The sequence below is a fragment of the Macrotis lagotis genome, chromosome X (genome assembly GCF_037893015.1).
Source record: "Macrotis lagotis isolate mMagLag1 chromosome X, bilby.v1.9.chrom.fasta, whole genome shotgun sequence".
In the NCBI taxonomy this organism is placed as follows: Eukaryota; Metazoa; Chordata; class Mammalia; order Peramelemorphia; family Peramelidae; genus Macrotis; species Macrotis lagotis.
In genome coordinates, this window is record NC_133666.1 from 552586194 (window position 1) to 552610769 (window position 24576).

The window sequence follows — 24576 nt, forward strand, 5'->3', positions numbered from 1 at the left end:
AATAAAAATTACAATAATTTAAAGCAAAATATATGAATACTGCATATTTTAAACCATATTATCTGACACTGTATTTAGAATAGGATGAGCACAAATTTATATAGCTATACCATTGTGCCACTGCATTGTCTTATTTTTCTTGCCTCTCACGTGATTATTTTGATCTCCTTACACTGGCTCTATTATCTCTTTCCATCGCTTCACCCTCTGTTTATATATCTCTAAACTTTCTAAGATCTCCTCATCTACTCCAATTGCTTCAGCTATCATCTCTATATGAATAGCTCTCCAAACTATATACCTAGCCTTGACCTCACTCTTGAGCTCCTTATTTTAGTTACATATTGGACATTCTATCTATCTATCTATCGATTGATCGATCTACTCTGAACTAACCTCATTTTAGACATAATTCTATAATTTACTAATGTAAAAGAGAATGGTTCTCAGTGATAAATAAATATATATATATATGTATATGTCAGTTCCCTACATATCTTAAATGTCAGACTTTTGTCAGTGATACTTGATGCAAATATTACCCTGTTTGTCTTTTTAGTCAATTATCATTTATTTTATTCATGCAAAACCTTAAATTATTATTAAGTCTTCTAGATCTCCTCTATACTTTTTTGGTTAGGAATTTTCCCCTGGAACAAGTTGTGGAAAAAGAAACCTCCCCCTTCTATTCTAATTTTTCTATGACTTCTCTTATTAGTAGTAGTAAGTTGTTAAAACTTTGCACTGGTGTTTGACTCATCCCTCTCCTTCTTTAACTAGTTTCCAAGTCTAGTTTATTCTTTGACAATTTCATAAGCCTTCTCTCCATTTCCAATATCTCCCTTCCACGTCCCAAGGCAGTATGATGACAGCTGTATTATATACATTTGCCTCTTTCACTCTCCAATCATAGTTCCAATCATAAACTTGCTATCTATCTCATCAGCCTCAATGCTACCTAGACCAGAAACCAAGCTCTAAACGACTTAACTCTTCTAGATATATAACTAGACACATGCATTCCCCCTTCTCTCTCTCTCTGTCTCTCTGTCTCTCTGTCTCTCTGTCTCTCTCTCTCTCTCTCTCCCTCTCTCCTTTCTCCAGCCAGCCAGCCATCTAATTAGCTATCATCTATCCCTATCTATGCCATTCCCTCTTTTAATCAGTTCTGATAAGAATAAAGTTCCAACACTACCAGACTTATACCCACACCTGCTTCCACTGTAACAGTTCTTCCATCCACTCCTCATTTATATGAAGTAATTGCTCCATTTTACCTTTCCCTACCCAATTTTATTGTTTCAGAAACATCCTATCATATTCAACCAACTCTGTCTTCTATGTAATGTTCTTTCAAACTACCCATGTAATGATAACATTCCAAGAGTATAGATAACATTGTCCCATTTAAGAAGTAAACAGTGTGACCTTATTGAGTCTCTTATTATTGTTCTTTAATGTTTACCTGATGTTTCTTCTGGATCTTATATGCCAAATTTTCCATTAAGTCCTGTTTTTATTTGTTGAAAAATCTTTCAATTCATTGAATATCTTTTTTTTAAATTTTGGATTGAATTCAGTTTTGTTGGTTAGTTTTTCTTGGTTGCAAACCCATGTCCTTTTGCTCTTTGAAATATAATGTTCCAACTCCTTTGATTCTTTATAGTAGAAGCTAATACATTTTGTTACCTGACTGTAGCTCAGGATTCAAATTTTTGTTGTTGCTGGTGGTAGTATTTTCTCCTTGACCTGGGAGTTTTAAAACTTGTGTGTGATGTTCCTGTGAATTTTCATCTTTCATGTGGTGATCAGTGGATTTTTTTATATTTCTATTTTATTTTCTCATTTTAGAACTTAAAAGCAATCTTAGAACTTTTAGAGCAATATGTAATATGGTTAACTCTTTTTTTATTACAATTTTCAGGTAGTTCAGCAATTCTTATTTTATTCTCCTTGATCTGTTCTCCAGATCAGTTATTTTTCCAATAAAATGCTTCATATTCTCTTCTATTTTTTCATTTTTTGACCTTATGTTAGTATTTTATTGTGTATTATAATGTCGTAATGTCAAATTCCCTTTGTAGGTCTGTCAATCTACTTCCCAAATAACTCTACCACTCATTCCAGGAACTTTCCAAACCCCTCTAGCTACCACCCCTACCGCCCCCCTCCACAATCTATGTTGATTCCTCCTATTAGAATGAAAGTTCTTAAAGTTTTTCCACTGTCGTTCCTGTAATAGCATACCAATGCTTAGCAAGGTACTTGGCATATAGTAAAAAATTCATTTTACTATATTCAATCACTCATTTTTTCATTCATTCCATCCTCTGCATGATACTTGAAAGTCTTTTAATTCATTAAATATCCATTTTTTAAAAATTTAGAATTAAATCCAGCTTTATTGGGTAAGTTTTTCTTGGTGATGAATCCAATTCCTTTGCTCTTTGAAATATAGAGTTCTAATTCCTTTGGTTCTTTATTATAGAAGCAAACAGATCTTGTGTTAACCTGACTGTAGTTCCACAGCAATCAAATTGGGTTTTTGGTTGTTGTTGCTGCTGGTAGCTTCAGAACTCAGCTATAATAATCTTCTTGAAGTTCTACTTTACTTATCGCCTTCCCTACATTTATTGGTACAGATAATCAAACTATTTAGCATTCTAGGCCCTCAACAATCTGATCCCTTTCCAACTTTTTCTACAATACTTATCACCATACTGTGCAAGGATTATTTACAGCCAGAGATCCTCTGAGCCAATCCTGCCACTTTTTTTGCATAGAGAACAATATAGTTATGCTTTACTGTTAGACCTTGAAGAATCAGTCAACAAATACTAATAAGGGACTATTTTGTGACATAGCCAGTACTAGAATCTGTATTAGGATTACAAAGACAAAAATGAAAGTTCTTATCTTCAAGGAAGCTAACATTCTAGCTCCTTAATATCCTATTTCAGTTTCTACATCAATAAAATAAAGAAGTTGGGATTAAATGCTCTCTAAAATGCCATCTAGTTCCTGAGCCCATAGTCCTGTAGGAAACTTTGAAGAGTTTCTGAAGTGCCTTAATGGATGGAACTCTGGCCCTGGAATCAGGAACAGGCAAGTTAAATCAAGCCTCAAAAACTTAGAAGCTACGTAACAAAATCCTTCATTTGTCTGCCTCAGTTTCCTCATCTATAAAATGGTGATAATAAAAGGACCTACCTTCCAGAGTTTTGGTGAGGATTCAATGAGAGATTATTTGTGAAGTATTTTAAGAATCTTTAGGTGCTACATAATGCTAACTAACCTTATAACATTTTTTTTAACTTTTGGGAGTTTGAAATAAAGCACCTCCATACTTGTCTTCCATGGGGATTTGCTTGACTCATGCTTCCCTAACTCTGCTAGGAAGACACATCTGTCAAAACTGACTCTATTTGTATCCTCAGGCTTTTGGTGAGATCTGGTTAGTCAGCACTACTCTAGCTCCTAGAAAAGAAGCATAATGTATTATTATAGATATTGCTCAAGTCTCTCACTTTAACAGAAAATTTTATTGTTGTTCAGTCATGCTTGTCCAACTCCTCATTTGTCTTGAGGATCAGGCAATACTTTTCATTTTCAGTAGGAATTTCTTTTGTTTGTTTTTTTAAATATATTTTTTTTAATTTAAAGCAACGGGATTAAGTGACTTGCCCAAGGTCACACAGCTAGGTAATTATTAAGTGTCTGAGGCTGGATTTGAACTAGGTACCCCTGACTCCAGGGCCAGTGCTTTATCTACTGTGCCACCTAACTGACCTTTCAGTAGAAATTTCTGACACACTGTCCTTGCCCTCAAGATGCCTACAGCTGATTCTGGATGTACAGATACCCCTTGCTCATAGGATTTAGAATTGAAAGAAAACTTTTCCATCAGCAAGTCTAATATCCTGATATTAGAGAAAACCAATATGCAAAGAGGTGTTGTTACTTGTCTAATATTACCCAGTTAGCAAATGCCAGAGATGAGACTTGAACCCAGGACTCTGATGCTAGATTGAATGTCCTTTCTGATATAGAATGATGTCATGCTTTACACAGTAGATAACTCATTGCTGCTGAAATATGCAGATGGACTCCTTTATTAACTGAATCACACTTTAAATGATAGTGGTGATAACTTATATGTGTATCTGAGTCCACATCCTTACTGCATCTGAGAAGTTTGCCTTTGCATAGCCTGTCCCCTATGCATGCCTAGACTTTTCTCACCTCTGTTTTTTGGAATCCTAATTTCTTTATTAAATTTAATATAATTTAAATATTTTATTTGTTTGTTTTTCCAACTGCATTCAATGCTTGTTTTTGCCAATCATTTTTTTGGCAAAGTTTTGAATTTTACATTTTCCTCCCTCCCTTCCCTCCCCCACTCCCTGACAAAAACTAATTTAATAGGCTCTACATTTATAACCATGCTAAACATAGATCCATATTGATCATGTTGTGAGAAAAGACTCAGATCCAAATGGAAGGGAAAAAACATTAAAGGAAAAAAATGGCATAATACATAAGACAATTTTTAAGAATTAAAGATAATAAGCTTTGATCTTCATTTAAACTCCATAGTTCATTCTCTTGATATGAATGGTATTTTCCATCACAAGTCTTTTAAAATTGTCTTTGATTATTGTACTGCTGAAATGAACAAGTCCATCATGATTGATCATCACCCTATGTTTTGTTAGTGTGTGTATAATGTTCTTCTGGTTCTACTCATTTCACTCAGCATCAATTCATGCACGACTTTCCAGGCTTCTCTGAAATCCCATCCCTTATGATTTCTTATAGAACAATAGTATCACATCACATATGTAACCACAATTTTTCAGTCATTCCTCAATTGATGGATATCTCCTCAATTTCTAATTCAAAAGAGCTGCTATGAATATTTTTGTACATGTGGGGGATTCCCTAGCTTCTTTTGAAATTCATCTCAAGTGCCTCTTCCTACACAAGGATCCTTTCCTGACCCTCCCTCTTAATTTGTATTTATTTTTGCAGATTGATCTCATTTACTTATATCTACTCATGTTGTTTACTTCAAATAGAATGAAAACTCTGTGAAGAAAGGTACTGTTTCTTTACCCTGAACACCTAACACAGTAGTTAGAATATAGAGTTGATATTTAATAAATGTTTTTGGAATTAATGTGTAGCATTCTGTCTAGAGTAACTTCCATTTAATCTTGTGGACTGGGTACTCAAAGGATGACTATTTCTCTTTCAGGTTCTAGGGGTAACTTGATGAGTCTACTCTCCTAACACTATTTAATTCATGTGCCCCTACTTGTGTGTTTCTTATAACAATTAGCCAATAGACTGAATTAGTTCTTCTTGTTGTTCGGTCTTGTTTGCCCCTTTGGGACCTTATTTAGGGCTTCCTTGGAAAAGATGATGGAATGGTTTGCCATTTCCTTCTCCAACTCATTTTACAGAAGAGGAAACTGAGGCAAACAGGAATAAGTGACTTGCCCAGGTCATACAGTTAGTAAATTCTAAGACTGGATTTGAAATAGTTCTTTTTGATTCCAGACCCAACACTCTATTGACTGTGCCACCTAACTGCCCCAACTAGATCTTTGCAACACATTCACTAAAATGTCAAAGTAAAAATTGTGGTTAAAAACATACCACCCATAAAATGGGTCACATTCTCCCACAAATATATACAGTTACCACAGGAAGTGTGGGTTTAAACTTAGAGTACAGTAGTGGTAAGTACACATGTGGTGAAGACAGTCCCTAATTCCTGGTGCTTCAGGACCTGAAAACACTCTTTCTTTGTACAGTCCTCATGCAACCTCCCTTTGCTATAGTGTCTCTCCTGAGTGGACTTCTCAGTTTTTGCTGTCAAGGGTCCCATTTCTCAAAGTTGCTTCCTCTCTCTAATGACCGCCTTCCTGTCTTATCTGTTTCTGTGTCTGGATGTAGCTCTGTGAGTAGCTCTACTTCAAAGCAACATGGCCCACAGAGGAGGGGGAGAGGAGAGAGAAACTCACTCCATCTGACAAAGAATGATTGCCTTTCAGAGCTCTGATATTTTCCTTTACTTCTGGCTCCAGGCAAAGAACTTATTTCAACCAGAAAACTCTCAAAATTCTGAAATTCAGCCAAGGTTTAACTATTTAAAGCCCTCAGGGGCATAGCTAGTTTGATTGCTCATCCAATGGTTTTTCCTTCCTGGACTCAGTGAGCTATTCACACATCCCAGAGGGAGTGGGGTGTAGCAGAATCTTTACAGTTAGTTTAACACCTCATTAACACCTTGTGATTATATTAGGGGTGGGACGGGGTCTTGGTCAAAGATCAACTCTCTAACACGCAAAGGAATACAAATATACACAGGAAGTCAATGTGATGGAGATACACAGAGAGAGTAGTCCCCAAAGGGATTTCCATCCCAAATGCTCTGCTTGGTCCCATGTACTCTTTATAAACTATTAGAATTAAATGAAAGTTTGGGGGGGAAAAATTTCCTGAGCTGTCACTGCAATATAATGAAATGATGTAAGTTTAGCACTGGGAGGTTGGGGAAACAGAATTGGTGGGGGGGGGGGGGACTGTTCTCTACATGTACAATGTATTTGCCAGATAATAAAATGTGCTCTTTAAAAATGGGAAAAAAAATCAACTGAAATTAAAGATATGGATTCAATACTTCTGCTCTCCATTCCCTGGTTATCTCTGAGCCCTAAGCAGTCCCAGTGCTTTTTCTTTTCCTATAATGTTTCATATGTGACTTAACCACCCTCCTGGTAGTAGTTGGGGTGGTTGGAGTGGTTGGAGGTAGATGAAAGCCTTGAACACTACTTTTCCAATACAAATTCCTTCTTCCCTCTACCCCTGAGGAAGAAATCTTATCAAGCCCAGCTTCAAGATGGATCAGAAACCAAGTTTCCCCAACCAGCTGCCACAGCTCCTGTTTCATTTGGGGTGCTGGTTTCCTCTGTGAGAGGATGCGGAATGCCTACCAACTGCCCTCAAGACTGGACTAATATCCTTTTTTTGCTCCCTTTCCAACCTGGAAAGGGTCCTTACAAATGGGAAGGTATAAAGGAACTGGACATTTGCCAGTGTTTCACCTAGTGGTGAAGAGCTAAGTGTTGCCAGAGAGGTCATTTTCAGGACAGGTCTCCAGGGTGGCCTGGAAAGTAGTTATGACACTAAGAATAGAGATATGTAGGCAGAATCATACAGGGAGATGCCTTGCCAGTCTCTCATTGGATAGCATCAAAATGTAGGGCAGGGAAATGCACCCCTCCCCAAGCTAGCACATTTAGAGCATGATCTGACCCTTTTCACTATTTAAATCCTGGATCAAAGAAAGATTGGGGAGAGAGAGAGAGGAAAGGAAGAAAGGGAGAAAGGAAAACAAGGAGAAGGGGAGAGAGGGAGGGAAAGAGGAAAAAGATAGAAGGGAAGAAAGGGGAAGAAAAAAAGAAGGGAGGGAAAGAAAAGGAAGAGGGACAGGAAGATGAGGAGGGAGAAGAGGGGAGAGTAAGAAAGAGGGAAATAAAAAAGAGTGGAAGAAACTATTGAAAAAGGAACAGCTTGATTAAATACAGTCTACAGTTTCTTTGCTTCTCCAGAGGGTTGGTCGCAGGAATGGCAGCCTTGAGCTTGGTCATGAGTTTGGGAAGAGAAACTATTTTTAGCAGATTCCTGAAGAGTCTTGACCATCCATGAGCTGTGAATCACAACAGAATTATCCTTGACCCCATATTAATGTACTTTTAAACTCAAGTAGGTAGGCTAGAGATGCCTTCATTTTTTTTTCAGAACTTGAAAACTCTAAACACACACACACACACACACACACACACACACAAACTTGTTAATTTACCTTTTCACTTCACATTTCCCCATCTGGAGAAGCCCTGGGTTCAAATCCCAATTCTAATACTTTTTTGGAGAAAAGGAATTTACTAAATTTGGGCAATTTATTTTCCTCATCTATTTGTAAGGGTAGGGTACACCTCCATTACAATCAATCAACCAATCGATGTGTTAAAATTTTAAATGTAATCTCTTTCTGATGCAAAAATCTCTTGTCCAGGGTCACCCAGCTAGACAATATCTGAGGTTAGTTTTGAGTTCAGGAAGATGATTCTAGGGTTAGCACTCTATTGTGCCTCTTAGCTGCCCACTTATTATAATAGACATTAATATATGACAAGAATATTGGAGTCCAAGGGCTATCTTAACATTAATTGCCATGCATCCAGTCATCCTAATTCACATCTGACAACTAGACCCAGATGGCTCCAGAGAAGAAAGTGAAGCTGGTGACTTAGCACAACATCCCTCTCCCTCATCTCTACTTCCCTGATGTCATAGTCTTCTTCATCCAAGTAAGTAAGCTAGGTGGTCCAGTGGATGGAGTATTGGGCCTGGAGTCAGGAAGAGTCATCTTCCTGAGTTCAAATTCAGCTTCAGAATGACTATGTGACCCTCAGCAAGTCATTTAACCTTATTTGCCTCAGTTTTCTCATTTGTAAAATGAGCTGGAGAAGGAAATGGCCAATCATTCTAGTAGTTTTGCCAAGAAACTCCCAAAAGTCAGATGACTGAAAAACAGCTAAACAACAATAACGCTATATTTGTAGAATACCTTTAGAATTTGCAGAGCATGTCACTGTTACAGAATAATCAGGAACCCCTCCTCCCCCGCATTCTGTGAGATATTGGACCATTTCCTTAGAGGCATGTTCTTCTGACATTTACTAGCTGTGTGACCCTGGAGAAGTCACATAAGTTCTCTGTCCCCCACTTTCCCTCATTTGAAAAATGAGTGACCATTTTCAGAAAAACCATATCCCTGCCTCAGACCCATCAAGCTCTGTGACTCTGGGTAAGTCATTTAACTTCTCTTTGTCTCAGTTTCCTCATCTACCAATAGAAGAGATTAGAATGGATGGCTGCTTAGATTCCTTTTCTCAATGCATAAGCCTAAAATCCTTTGTGTTATGATTAAACAATGACTGACTGAAGCTTTGGGATGATAAAGCAGATCTCCCTCATCTGTCCTGCAGTCCTTGAGATAGAGCATGAAGGGGCCTATATGGGGTCTTGGTCACCATCCAGATCTCAAGTCCACATAGTCAGAGATTATCGTAGAAGTCCATCAGTGAGAGCCAGAGAACATGCCTCTCTGGGAGTGGCCCAGGGTCCAGCAGATTGGGGTGGGGAGGTGGGAAATTCCCAGATTACTGCCATTACATTCATGATTATTTAGTCATAGAAGTATTATCACGTTTTTACAAAAGAATGGCTTGAATTCAGAGAGGTTAAATGATTTAGGGAGGATCACACAGCTAGAAAATATGACTTTCAGATACAAAATCATACTCTATGGCTTGAGAGAAAGACTGGGTCTTCTCTAGACACTATCTGGACTGCTTGGCAGGTTATTTCACCTTTAGGCACTTTTTCCTCCCTTCTCCTAGTCTCTTCTTGATTCCCCTCTCCCCAATCCTGCAATCTTTCATCTTAAATATCCTGAATGATCCCAGGCTAGAGGTTTAGGGATAGGGGATTATAACAGGCTCCAAGTTTAGCTCAAAGTCAAAGCCCAGGCTTCAGAAGATCCAAGGGCTTAGCTGGTCTCTCTCTGTCTATATGGCTCTTGCTCGCTCTCTCTCTCTCTCTCTCTCTCTCTCTCTCTCTCTCTCTCTCTCTCTCTCTCTCTCTCTCTCTCTCTCTCTCTCTCTCTCTCTCTCTCTCTCTCTCTCTCTCTCTCTCTCTCTCTCTCTCTCTGTCTCTGTCTCTGTCAGCTAAGATATTTAAGACACATTCTCCCATGAGTCCTGGAAGTTAAAAGGGAAGATTCATCCTTCAAATTAGCTGCTCCCAACTCCCTGATGGCCTGTGAAAAATTGAATTACCCCCAGGGAAGTCAAAGCTTGGTGGCCAAAGTTTTCCAACCTGAGGCAACCCTCCAGTACTGTCACATGCATTTTACTTCCTTAGGCAAGTAAGTGCTGTGTTGTCATTTCGCTCCAGATATGCCTATCAGAAGTATAGATGGGGCCAGAATGCCCTCTCCTGTGATTTAAGGATACTTAGGCTTATGTTATTGAATCCTGTGAAATGACTCTAATCTGATTCATTGGTAACCTGATACATAACCCAGCTTGGCCCATTGGAGTCCCCAAAGAGAACACGATTCCTTCTCCAAGGTGTTTACTGTCACTGATGGAATCACCAAGGAGGTTTAATCCTTAGCAGAGCCACAGGCTCTTGTTCTATATAATCCAGACTCCATCTGATGATATAAGTAAATAAACTCCAAGCACTCAGAGAAAACAAATCACCAGTCCATCAAAATACTTGGTAAATTAGTTCAGCAGACTGGACCAGAGACATGCTCGATGAATCACCAGCACCCAGAGTAAATAAATGAAGATTAAGCAAAACTTGATTGGATCATGCTGAAGCTTGGCAAGTCTCAACAAACAGATCAGCCTGAAATCTCACATTAGGAACACATAATCTCATAAAATTTATGACTGTTATTGCTCACCACATATGTTTCTGGGTTACTGTTTGTTGGGCTCAGCACAAGCCACATTGCTGGGGTCTTCAGAGGCCTGCCCACTTGTGCACGTTGTATTTCATGAGATGTTTAGGTTTTTTTTTCTCCCTTGACACCCGCTGGCACTGTCCCTGTCCTGGCTCTGCCACTGAGCAGGAACGAGTCAAGGCCCTAGAGGGAGAGGGAAGCTCCTGGCCTTGGTCAGAGTCTGGCTTCAAGCTTCATCTTGGTTGTTGGAAGATGTCCAGAGACCAACCACCTAAAATGATTAAAGGCATAGGAAATAGGACTCAAGAGGAAAAAGAAGATTATGGGAAGAGGCTTAGGGGATTGTAAGAATTGAGAACTAGAAGGGGTCTTAGAGATTATCTAGATGGTTTTTTCATTTTACAGAAAAGGAAACTGATGTTCCAGAGGGGAAGAGATTTCTCTAAGGTTCTATGGTCAGTATGGAACAGAGATCAAGTCTGAACACAGGCCTTTGGGGAAGCACCTTGGTAAAGTGCAGTACTGCTTATATACTCTTCCCTGCCCCCCCATTTAAATCAATGATCTTTCCAACTTTCCATTTAAAAAAATCAAACTCATCACATAGCAGTTGTTAGAGGAGAGTTCAGAGGCCATCTCATCCCACTCCACCATTTTGCTGGTAAAGGTATTACATTCAGGGGGTAATCCCTACCTGGAAGAGGCTGGAGAGCCTGCTTGCAGAAAGTCTTGATGGAAGGATGCTGCTTCAGAATTTGGAGCATGGATACACTCCCTGTAACTTAACAAAAATGAGATTCTTGTTCTTGTTCTAACTTTTTTCCCACGGCTGCATTTGCAAAGAAATCATGCTTTAAGAGGTGAGAACTACATCTGAGGCCAACCTATAATCTTTAAATATGAACTTGTTTGCATTTGTTCTTTCTTGTTTTAGGTGAAGCATTCAGCTGCCTCAGTGGATAGAGATCTGGATCCAGAGTCAGGAAGACCTGAGTTCACATTCAACCTCAGAAACTTACCAGCTGTGGGACCCTGGGCAAGTCATCAAACCTCTTTGCTTTACCCACTAGAAAAGGAAATGGCAAACCACAACAGTCTCTTTTCCAAGAAAATCCCATTTAGTTGAATATAACTAAATGACTAAATAACAATGATCTCGTGAGCTTCAAAACGTTAGGATGTCAGGATATCAAGCCACCAGAGGTCCAAAAGTCAGAGTCCAGCCAGATTGTTGAGATGAGCCAATCTTGCCAGCATTAGGGCTCTGAGGAGTGAATGGTCTGTGGGACCCAGTGCAGCTATCTCTAAAACTCTTCCAGAAGTCATACTGCAACTGGAAACGAACTTGGTAGGGTGAAGTCTCTCCAAGAACTGACATAATTTAATGGATTGTGTGACCTCAAATGTGTATGTGTGTATTTCTGATCTTGTCATGTCTTCATAATAAATATCCCTCTGTAAATGCTAATTAATGTTAATTGGTTAAATGAACCTGAGGTACTAGTCAATGGCAGTTAACAGCTGGGGAAAACATCTCAGAAAGGGGTCTTGAGCCAATAGTTTTGGAGAAAGACATCCTAAAACTCTCAGGGTACCTCTAGAATTCTGAGGTTGGGATGATCATGTTTGTCTTTCATTCTCAAAGAAGGTCAATCAGGGAGGCAATGCCATGACAAACATTTGATTTGGATTTGATTGAGGAGGGGATGTGCTAAATCATCAGCCTCACTTTCTCCTCCAGAGTCATCTGGATCCAGTGGTCAGATGTGAATCAGAACAGCTAGAGATGGCTCTGGAAGTGAGGCAATCGGGGTTAAGTGAGCTACCTAATGTGATACAGCTAGTAAGTGGCAAGAGTTCAAGACTGAATTCAAACTCCTGTCCTCCTGACTCCAAGGTCAGTGCTCAATCCACTGCACCACCTAGCTGAGGGTGGAAATGTAATCAGCTTCATTCTAGAAGAGTGAGTCCAGAGTTTAGCTACATATAGCTGAAGAAACTGAGACAAGGTTGCACAGATGGGAAGTATCTGAGCCTAGTTTCATGAAGGTGTTGATTTTTTTTACTCTATATATAAGAGAAATACTTTGGTTTGGCAAGACTTCCATAGATCTATGATTTTCTTGATTGTTACTCTCTTTTCCATTTAGATAGCAACTTATCCATACTTTCTCATCTGATGTGCTTCCTTCAGTTTCCTTCTACAAATACTTTATAAAGTATCTACAAAATACCCCAAAGAATTAGTTAATTAGCAGCTAGTTGGTGCAGTAGGTAGAGTATCAGATCTGCAGTTAGGAAATTCTGAGTTCAAAACTTACCATAGACATTCAATAATGATTGAGCAAGTCACATGACCCCTCCTCATCTGTAAAATGGAGAGAACAATGGTACCTATCCCCAACAGTTATGAGGATCAATGAAGTAATATGAATAAAGCACTCTACAAACCCTAAAATGATATATAAATGCTACCTATTATTATTATTATCTATTATTAATTCTTTATAATCCAACAGTCAATTAGTAAAGATATATAGCATAATTACTATCACATTAAATAATTATATAACTCATAATAACTAACTTTATATAAAGCTTTAAAGGTTGAATAGTATTTTATATTATTATCTCATCTAATCTTCATAATAATCCTTGAAGATAGGTGATATTATTATTTTTTATAGATGAGGAAATTGAGGCTGATTAGGTGACTTGCTCAGGGTCACACAATTAGAAAAATTTCTGAAGTAGGTTTTGAAATCAAATATTCCTGCTCACAAATTCTCTGCTCTGGATACTAATAGATCTGTTTGTCTTTTATTAAAATGAATCAATTCTGGATTCAGAGGAAGGAAAACAGATTTATAGCTCACCTCTTTGTGCTTACCTATTATTAGTACCATGGACAAGTCACTTAACTTTTCTGACAGTTCTCTAGCTCGCTGAACATTTGTTGATAGGAATTGATTGAGTTCCTAAGAGAAAGTACTCTACTAAAGAAATCACACTGCTAGTAACTTGCTCCTCTCCCCCCCCAAATCCCACCTACCTTTTAGTATTGTTGAGGCTCAGATGAGAGAAGTTAGACAAAAATGACTTTTCAAGGCTCTATTATAAAACTCTGTCAAATTCAGTTGTCATCATTTCTATCCCTATGATCTTGGATAAGTCACTTAATTTCCTTCCCTCAGTTTCCTTATCTATAAAATGAGGAGATTGGCCTCTGATGTCCATACCATCTGATAGAGATACTATTTCTTTTGCTCCATGATCAACCCTCCTCCTTGTTGAAGTTTTTAATCTCACTTCTCATTCCAAGTCATAGCTTCAGTTTATTCATCCCCAACAGGCATTGTTAAATTGTCCTTTGAGTCATCTGCAAGTTTGATTCTTCTGAGATCATGATGCTCTAAGAAGCAGAATGAGAAAAAATGGTTCAAAATTGCTGTAAAAAATACTGGCAACCAGAAATCTGTAGGCAATTGATTTCTAGGTCTTTGCTGATGGTACCTCGAGGTTGGATGTCCTGCTTCTGTTCTCCTTCTACTCATCTTTTCCAGCTCATACATGAGCTGGAAAAAGGAAGTCTGCCAAAGCACAATAGATTATGAGGCTATAAGGGGAAAGATTGGTAAAGGGAAGGAAGGTAGAAATATTTCCCTTCCTTCTTTGCTAAGGTGGGAGTCACTGGAGATGAAATCATGCATATTCTCTCAGAAGCTTTCTGATCCAACCTCCTCATTATAGAAATGAGGAACTTGAAGTCCAGGGAGATTGTGAATTGCCTAAAGTTCCACAAATAGTAAACATCAGAGGGGAAAGTTGATTCTATATTCTTTCATTTCAGAGCCAGTGGACTTTCAAGGGAACTACACTTGCCTCTCTCATAGTTTTGCTAACCTGCTTTTTCCCTCTTTTGTTTTTCTTTAGCATTTACTGGACCCAGATGACTCCAGAGGAGAAAATGAGGATAACAACTTTGCAGAGCATAACTCCCCCCCCCCCACACACACACACTTAAATCCTATTCACTTTCAAGTCCTGGCATCACCTCCCTGATGCCATGGTCCTCTTCAAGAATGAAGGGCAAACAACAATAATATCAATGTATTCTGTATCTGTGGCTCTGCCTCATTTTAACACCACCAAACAAGATGCCCCTCCCAGGTTAAGCTCATCGCCTCCAATCTCACCACCTTGCTGGTTAACCCAAGTCTTAACTGACAGTACCTCTCTCAGCCTCCTCTCTTTTCTGATTGGTAGATTGGAGTACTAATCCCCTCCTAATATATTTTTTATTGAGGGTAGAAACTGAACTTTTGATCATTCCACACTCCATCTACTCTTTTGCCTGATTTCAACTCCACTGAACAAGCTTCCCACAACAGATACACCCTAGTCACCTCCTCTTTTCTCCACATTCCTGCCTTCTTTTGTATGTTGTCTCTCCTCGAATACATTAGATTGTGAGCTCCTAGAAGGCAAGGTTTCTTTTTATTAATTGAATTCTCAGTACTTAGCCCCAAGGTGCTTAATAAATTTTTATTGGATTGAAGTCTTGGGGTAAAGCAGAGAAACAGATGTATTTAGAAAGAAAGTTGCCATGAAAACCAAATATATAAATAAAAATTAAAAACTATGACTTTCCTACCCCACCTCCCAAAAGGAAGTTGTGGCATATAGACAAATAGGAAGATAACATAGAATCATGCTATCCTTGGACCTATGTGTTCTGAATATAGTGCTTTGCTATTTATTTTATTTTTCCTACCTATATGAAGTCTGCCAGGACTTAAAAATAGTATCATGATCCTTTAAGTCTATTGTGCTTTCAAGGGCATGCTGTAGCTAACTTGAGTCAGCTAGCAAGAACTGGTTGTTCAGTTCAATTTTCAGTGTGAGTATTTACACCTCAGAAATCTGGCAAATACTGCAAATCAGGGTTTGATTTATTGTTTTGTTTGATTATTTAGACTTAAGTAAGTGACAAAGAAAATGCTAATAACACAGAGTAAACTTAAAATTGTGTCACATGCTCTTTTTTTTCTTTTTTGGAAAGCCAGTTGTGAAATACTTTTTAGCACACCCTGCTTGTGACTGTTATTTCAGAAGGGGCTCTGGCCATGCTTACTTGGCCTGACTTCCTCCCAAGGATCTTTACAAAGTGGGTCTGGGCCATCTTTATAAAATATTAGCCCAATAAATGAATAACATCAGAGAAAAATTTCTGGCCATAGTTGGGGATACAGTCTTTTACATAGTCTGGAATTCCTAGACAATCAATAATGATGACAGTGGCAGGCCACTGGAACCAGACCTGGAATTTCTAAGCTTTCAGATGATGGAGAAGAGGATGGATAATCATTGATCTTGAATGGTTTAAATCTATTCTTGTCTGAGGCTTAGCAGCTGATCTAAGAGATGATTCTCAGCTCCTCTCAGCTCCAGGATTTTAGGATTCTGTGTCAATTAAAACACCAATGGAAGCTTTCCATTGGAAAAAAACCTAAAATTCATGGCTTAGGGAATACAAAGACAGTGAAAAATCTGAGACCCTTGTCAGTATCAGGGGATGATTCCTGTTGTGAAGTTAATATGGCACCAATAAGAGGACATGACTGCTGGGTCCATTATTGGTAAATATTTGAAAAATGAATTGATCTGTAACTCATTTGATGAAATGAAGATCACTCAATCATTCAAGTTCAGAGTTGGGAGGGACCTCAGATATCATCCAGTTCAATCTGTTCTTGAACAGAAATCTCCCCTCCCCCTCAACATTCCCAAACAAATGGTTTTCCATGCTCTTCTGGTATAAAGCCTTCTGGTGTCAGAAAACTGATTATTATATTATAAAGCAGCTCATTCTACTTGGAGATAGCTCTCATTATTAGGAAGCTCCTTACTAGTCTAATTTCCACCCATTGCTTCCAGTTATTGCCCCCCCCCACATAATCCCTCTTCCATATGATAACCTTTCAAATGCAGAGTATCACTAAAGTCTTTGTGCAGTTTTAAAACTTTAATAGCTTAAAGACAACTTAAAAAAACACCACTATATTCACTCTAAATCTTTTCTTCTCTAGCTCCAAAGTTTCCATTTCTTTCAAGTGATCCCTGGATGGCAATGTTCTCTAGTTTCCTTACCATACTGGTCATGCTCCTAAGGATATGTCTAAGCTTATCATTGTCCTTTCTAAATTGAGGCACTTTGCAACATGTGTACCTTTAACCAACTTTTGGAGTCAGATCAGGTCAGGTTCTCTAATGAACTCAGCTTTTTTCCTCTGAAGTGAAAATGGGCCCCTGAGTTCACCAGGAATTGTGGGTTTTGTTACTTTTTCTTCCCACCTTCCCCTTCTTGTTTGATACTGATACCAAATGCTCTCTCTATCCTTAGGACAAAAACTATTAGCATTTGATTATATGTCTGCTGTGTCTGACTGTTATAATAGAAATTCCTTACATTTGTATTTACAGTTTACAAAGGATTTTCATCCACATGATCTGATTTTATTTGAAAATAGGATTGTGAAATATATAATAATAGCTGATATTATATTGCATTTTTAAATCTTTTTTTCTTGTTGTTCAGCTCTTCATGACCTATTTGGGGTTTTCTGGGCAAAGATACTGGAGTAGTTTGCCGTTTCTTTCTCCAGCTCATTTTGCAGATAAAGGAACTGAAGCAAACAGGATTAAGTGACTTGTCTAGGGTCATAGCTACCAAGTATCTCAGGTCTGATCTACCCTCATGAAGATGTCTTCTTGACTTCAGATCTGACAGTCTATCCATTGTCCATCTGGCTGCCCCAGTTTGCCTAATAATAATTCATCTGAATCTCATATACACCCTAAGACCTAAATTTAGCAGGTATTATTTTTGTTGTTGAGGTTTACTCATTTCAATAGTGCCCAACTCTTTGTGACCCTATTTGGGGTTTTCTTGGCAAAGATACTTTGGTTGTTTGCCATTTCCTTCTCAACCTCATTTTACAGGTGAATAATTGAGTCAAACAAGGTTAAATGACTTGCCCAGGGTCAAACAGCCAGTTAGTGTCTGGAAACAGATTTGAACTCATGAAGATAAGTCTCTCTGACTTCAGGTCAGTAATGCCCTTTATTATGCAGTTAGCAAGTATTGGAGGCAGGACTTAAACTGTTTCTCCTAACTCTAAGCTCTATCACATTGCCTTTCAGGTAGGACAGCTATTTTCATGGCCAGTTAATAAAGGAGAAAACTTAGATCCAGAGAGGTTCTGAGAAATATAATCTAGATCATAGTTAATATGTGAAAACAAGAATCACAAAATCTTAGCAGGAGTGAGAGAATGAGGGTTGACTCAGTTACTTACCATAGGTCTTTAGGCAAGTAATAACCTCTCTATATCTCAGATTCCGTAAAAATAAGTGGTTTGGGTATAATGACTTTTCAGTACCCTTCCAGCCTTAAATCTTATTCTTCCTCAGGTCCTTTAAATCATGTACCATCTGCTTAAAGACTACCAGGGAGATAATGTGCATAAAAGTCATCGTTCAACTTTCAACTTATGAGAAATCCAAGAAAAGATGTGTAGAAAGAGACTAAGAGGATTTGAGAAGACAGAGTCCTGTCTTCTAGGGTAAAAGAATATATAGTTTACTAGGACTCCAAGATCTTTTTCACATAAAATTTCTTTCAGACACATTTTCTCTTTCTTTTGTCACTTGCTTTTGAAGCAGAGGACTTTATATTTGTACTTATTTGATTTAGTTTTGCTAGCTTCAGGACTCAGATAGGTTTTGATCTTCTTGAATATCATTTCTAATAATAAAAACAACCCCAATAATAGCCAGTTTTTATGTAATGCCTAGTCTGTGTTGGATACTGTGCTAAGTGCTTTTACAAATATTATCTCATTTGATCTTCACAACAATTCTGCAAGGTAAGGATTATTATTATCTCCATTTTACAGTTGAGGAAGCAGATGGAATTGATATCCAGGGTCACATATAGCTAATAAGTGTTTGAGGCTGAATTTGCTCTAAGGTCTTTCTGTCTCAAGGTCCAGAACTATCCACTGTACCGCTTGATAGTTGCTCAGTTATTCAATTGGTTCAGTTATGCCCAACTCTCTGTGACCATTGGGGGTTTTCTTGGCAGGGATCCTGGAGTGGTTTGCCATTTCCTTCACCAACTTATTTTACAGATGAGGAGCTTAGGTAAACTGGGTCAAGTGACTTGCCCAGTGTCACATATTTAATAAGGGACCGAGGCTGAATTTGAACTCAGGTTTTCCTGATTCATGGACTGGTATTTACTGAATCACCTAGCTAATGTGAGACTTTAGATTTTGTCAAATGATTTGCTGAGATACAGGCATTCAATACCTGTAGTATATAGTTGATCGATCAAAAAACTTTAAATGAAAAAACCCAAACTAAACTAAATTGTTTTGATGAATCCCTAACCCTATTCTAGTCATAATAATCCATTGCAATTATCATTAGGGAATATATTAAGAAGCAGATGACTCCTTGTTTATGAGAAATTGAAGGAAAAGTTTCCCTATAATATCCTGAAAAACAAAAAAGACTGATTGGCAAATGATAATTATGCCTCCTGCTAGCTAAACCTAAGCAACAAAGAAAATAGTTGGGCTTTCAGGCAAAGGGAAGACTTTAAGTCATTCAAAAGTAGCCAGAAGTCAACTGGGTATTGAATACTTAAAATGACCAGATAAAAATGCAACACTAAGAAATAAGATGTTTATTTTATTAGAAAAGACCAAGGTTGTGTTTTGGAGGTGGTGGGGAGAAAGAGGTGGTTCTTTTTGTGTTTTCATTTTCTTTAAAAAAAAACAAAAATCTTCCAATCTGAGATGTTAAGAGTATTCATAGGCTAATGAATAAAAAAGCAAATGTAAAGAAAATTAAAAATCATGAGAGGAAAAACAGATTAATATTACAGGGGAAAACTTTATCCCTTCAGCATTCTTTTAGAAAATTAGCATTTTATATGGCAGAATAATAACTAATTAGTGAAAAAACATTTATTAAACCTTCTACTGTGTACCAAGACACTGTGAAAGGACTAGGGTAGAAACAAAGTTTAGTTAAGAACTGATCATAGGATCAGAAGAGAAACGGATCATAGATAGAAACATGCTTATAGTAGGAGACTGAGACTCTGAAAGTTTGGGACTTTTATAATTATGCATAGTCAGTGATAGAATAGAGATTCAAACCCAGGTCCTTTGATTCTAAATTCAGCTCTCTTTCCATTGATATTCCCTAGGGCCTCATATTTTGCTATTTTTGCCTCTGAATCATCTCTCATATCTATTCCTTCTTCCCTACTCATACTTTGTTAATGACATTTCATCTGAACTACTGATTTTTTTAAGTTTTTTGACGTTTTATATTATTTCTTGTTGCCTCTTGGAATTATTAGCTTCCAATTGGCCAATTCTAATTTTTAAGGATCTATTTTCTTCAGTAAGGTTTTATGCTTCTTTTATCAAGGTGTTGCTTTCCTTTTTATTTTTTCTTATATATTTATTTCTTTCCCCATTTTTCTCAACTACTATTTTTTTTTTAGTTTTTTAAAATAATTTTTACTCTTTTAAAAATAACTTTCTTTAACTCTCCTAGGAGTTCTTTTGGATTTCTGTCCAATCTGCATTTTTCTTTGAGGCTTTGCTTGTAGATGTTTTCAATTAACTTCCCTGTTACCATAGTAGTTTTTTAATTTCTTGCTCATCTTTACACCCTGTTTCTTGATTTTGACCTGTTAGTGTTGAGTTCTGTTTGTCTCTCAGGAGGATGCCAGGCCTGCACTTCTGTCTTTTTATGTCATTTTGTTGTTTTCACAGCTCAGTCTGGGAGCCTGGAAGTTTTTAGTGCTTCCAAAGTGGTGTGATTTAGGAAGAAGTCTGTTCACTGCCCTCCTAGACTGAGTTCTATAAGTTGTATCTATTGGTTTGTTGAGTTTTAGTAGATTTCTGTTCGTCTCAATTTCTGTTAGCTAATTGGGACATCCTATGAGTTCAGAGTGGCTGAACTGATAGATTCTTCTTAGTCTAGGTCACTACTGCCCTGGTAATAAATTTTAGGCTTATATATTGGCAAAAAGACTAGAATTGTGTTGTCATTCTGTTCCTAGACTCAGAGACACTACATTTATAGAACATGTTCTGTGTTGAATACAGTTAGACCCCTACTGACTCATGGCTGTTCCTCTTCACCCTAGATCTATATATACTCTCTCTGATTTCTGTTTGTTTTTTGGTATTTTACTGCCAATATGGATAAATGTTTTCTTGGTTGCTATTTTTTTGTGTTCATTTTGGAACTGATTTTTGGTGAAAAGGGAAGTAAGTCTTGGATGTAAAGTTTGTACTTATTTCCCAATCAGAAGTTAGTTTGACACTGAAAATCATATTCCTTAGACTAATAATATTAAAAAGAGCACACAGATATAATTCTATAACTCCTATCTCTGATGAGAGCAGAGTGTTAACTTCCAACCTCAAACCCTGCTTCCTCTCCTAGAAGGAATTAATGACTCCCTTTGCCGGAGGGAGAGAAGAGAATATATATACATATATATATATATATATTAATGTATATATATATATTTGTAAGACACATATGTCATATTATCTTTCTATATAAATATATATGTATATATAGATTCAGTATCTAAGTCAAATGATAACCACCTCACCCCCCCACATACACAATGCTACATGTTGGGGACAACCCTTGCCACACATGGGGTATCATTAAAATAGGAAGGGAATAGATTGTGAATGGCTTTAAATGACAAACAGAACATTTTTTATTTCAGTGGTTCTCAAACTCTTTGATCTCAGAACCCCTTTGGTATGCTTAAACATTTTTGAGGGTTCCTTAAAAAGTTTTTCTTTATGTGAGTTAAATTTACTGCATTAGAGATTAAGTCTCTAAGTACTATTATGAAAATCATTTTGACCTTGAGGTCCCCTCTAAAAGAGTCCCATGGACTCCCCATGGAATGTAGGCCACACTTACAAAACTTCTATTGTATCTGATCCTGAAGGTAATTTAATTACAGAGTCTTGGAGTTTATTGAGTTAGTGGTATGACATAGTCAGACCTGTGCTTTAGCAAAACTGATTTGGCAAATGAGTGGAGGATGAATTGGAATGGGGAGAGACCTGAGAGACCAACCAATAGGCCATTGTATGGTCTAATTCCTTTGAGCCTCAGTTTCCTCTTCTGTAAAATGGGGGGGTAGTTAGATGAATTTTTCTTTTTCAGTCTATGATTCCAGTAGATATCTGTGAAATATTTTGATATTATAACTGCTCAAAAACAATGGGGGTCACTGACCTAGAAAGATGTCTCTTGTGGAAAGCCCAAGGGATCTGCCCATGGCTCTCTCAAAGGAGATCATCTTTGTTAGTATTTAGCACATGGCCTGACAAATAGTAGGTATTTAATAAACTCTTGTTCCCTTCCTTCTCCTCTCCTGTTCAACATTTTCACCAATAATTTAAATGAAAGCATAGATGAAATATAGATCTAACATGTAGATGACAAAAAGTTGTAAGGTCAAAAATAGAGTGTTATATATGACTCAGGATCCAAAATGACTTCAGACTGAAATATGTAAATTCTTATACTTGGGTTCAAAAAACCAACTTCATAGCTACAGGATGAGGGAGGCAGGGCTGGACAGCAGCTTGTGGTGGTGGTGGGGGGACTCTGGGAAATTTAATGCCCTGAAAAGCTAATATAAGTCAATTTTGTGACATGGCAGCCAAAAAAAGTTAATATAATTTAGACTGCATTAAGAGAGACATAGCATCCAGAATATAGAAGGTCATGGTCTCTAGTATACCCTGCTTTGGTCAGACCGCATCAAGAATGTTGTATTTAGTTCTGATATCACTTTTTTAAAAAGACATTAACAAAATCTATTTTAGCCAGAGGAGAGGGACCAGGATGGCAAGAGGATTGGAGACCATGCTTGGATGGTTAAGAGAACTAGGAATGCTTACCTTGAAAAAGCCATCAGTGGGCTGGGCAACTGTCTCCTAGTGCTTAGATATCTGAAGGTCTTTATCATGTAGAAATAGGGTTCCCATAGGGTCCAAGGGGTAGTCTAGAAACAAGACAGCAAACAATGGGGAGGAAGGCAGCAAAGTGGTAAAGGCAGATTTTAGTTCTATACAAGGAAAAACAGTTAAAGTATCTAAAAGTGGTACAGTTTGCCCCCCATGTTATTAGGCTCTGCATCTTTGGAGGACTTCAAAAGGAAATTCATCAGGGACTCAGTAGAAGATTTACCTGGTTTATGTCTCATCCCTCTATAATTATCCAGGCTGCAGGACTCCACCAACCCCTACCTTAACCAAAAAAAAGGCAGGACTAGAAACTGGGCATCAGCCCTGACATTGAATATATATCTATATGCCACTGGTTCACTTTCAACCTTTTTCTTAAGGTTTGATGAACAAACCAACAATATGACAACTAGATGATGCCTTAGAGCACTGGGCTTGGAATCAGGAAATTCTGAATTCGAACCCAGCCTTAGACACTTATTAGCTTTGTGGAGCTGGGCAAGTCACTTAAGTTCAGTTTACTTCAATTTTTTTTCAACTATACATTGGAGAAAAATAAACATAACCTCCAAGGATTGTTGTGAGAAGAAGGAAGGAAGGAAATAATTGTTACTATATCTTAGATACTGTGCACTTTGCAAATATCTCATCTGATCCTTACAGCAACCTCAGGGAATAAGATTTATAAGGCACTTTGCAAATCTTGAAAGTGTTGGATTTGTTGTTGCTGTTCAAACATTTCAAAAGTGTTTAACTCTATGACTTCATTTGGGGTTTTCTTGGCAGAGACATTGGAGTGGTTTGCCATTTCCTTCTCCAGTTCATTTTACAGATGAGAAAATTGAGGCTAACAGAATTAAATGACTTACCCAGGGTCACACAGTTAGTAAGTATCTGAGACTGTATTTGAACTCAGGTTTTCCTAACTCCAAATCCAGCGTTCTATCTATTGTGCCATCTAACTGTACAAAAGGATTTTTAAAGTGCTTGCTATCATCATCATTATCATTATCAACATCATTATCATCAACATCATCATCATCCCTATATAAGTATGGCATTTTATAATTTCTACTATATTTCCATGGTATCTCAGTTAGTCAACAATCAACATTTATTAAAAACCCACTCATATACCAGGCACTATGCTCTCTTACATATTTCTGCCATCACTTTAATTGAAATTCTCCTCATCTCTGGACTGGACTATTTCAATGATCTTCTAACTGGTATCTCTGCCTCAAGTCTTTCCCCACTCCAAACAAAGGGACTGGAGTGATTTTCTTACAGAATAAGTTAACTATTTCATTTGATTATTCAATACACTCCAATGATTCCTTAAAGCTTCTAGAGATAGGAACTTGACCCATGATTTCCTTTGTTGGAGACAACTCCAAGGAAACTATTAATGCAGGTTGACACAAGGATAAGTGATTTGCTTTCAGACAACCAGTCTGTGGTTCCCATTCCTGGGAATGAGGCTGACTCTGTAGTCACTACACATTATCTTTAGTATAAAATATATTCTATACCTTCTCTATTTGATTTTTAGAACTCTTTACAACCTGGCCCAACCTACAACAATAACAATAATAATAATCTTATTAGGTTTAGCCAATTTGACCTTTTCACTTTTTCTTAATTTTAACACTCTGTCTTTCCTCTCTGTGCTTTTTTTGCTGCTTGACCCCCCCCAAAAAAATGCAATCCCTCCTCATATCAGACCAAAGAGTCTCTAACTTTTTTCAAGCATCAACTCATATTCCACTTTCTACTGGAAGTTTTTTCATCTCTTTGATTGCTGACTCCCTAATTACTTTGGATTTATTTTTATTTATTTTGAATGTACGCACGCGCGCACGCGCGCGCATGTGTGTGTGTGTGTGTGTGTGTGTGTGTGTGTGTGTGTGTTATCCAAAAGAATGTAGT

The 24576-nt window shown here is 37.7% G+C and overlaps 2 long non-coding RNA genes across 7 annotated transcripts in view; one reads left to right on the plus strand and one right to left on the minus strand.

Annotated features, from left to right (window-relative positions):
• LOC141497724 (uncharacterized) overlaps positions 1 to 24576 on the plus strand; it is a 164033-nt gene that overhangs the window by 109993 nt on the left and 29464 nt on the right. The window contains exon 5 of one of the 6 annotated variants that reach the window (XR_012471423.1): positions 11487 to 11689. The exons of the other annotated variants lie outside the window; for them this stretch is intronic. This is a non-coding gene — a long non-coding RNA (uncharacterized LOC141497724). Of the gene's footprint in view, positions 1 to 11486; positions 11690 to 24576 lie in introns of those variants that run through there. 6 annotated transcript variants of the gene reach the window in all.
• The window catches only part of LOC141497725 (uncharacterized), a 32989-nt gene continuing 31030 nt past the window's right edge, over positions 22618 to 24576 (minus strand). Inside the window, exon 3 of the long non-coding RNA XR_012471424.1 lies at positions 22618 to 22685. This is a non-coding gene — a long non-coding RNA (uncharacterized LOC141497725). The remainder of the gene's footprint in view (positions 22686 to 24576) is intronic.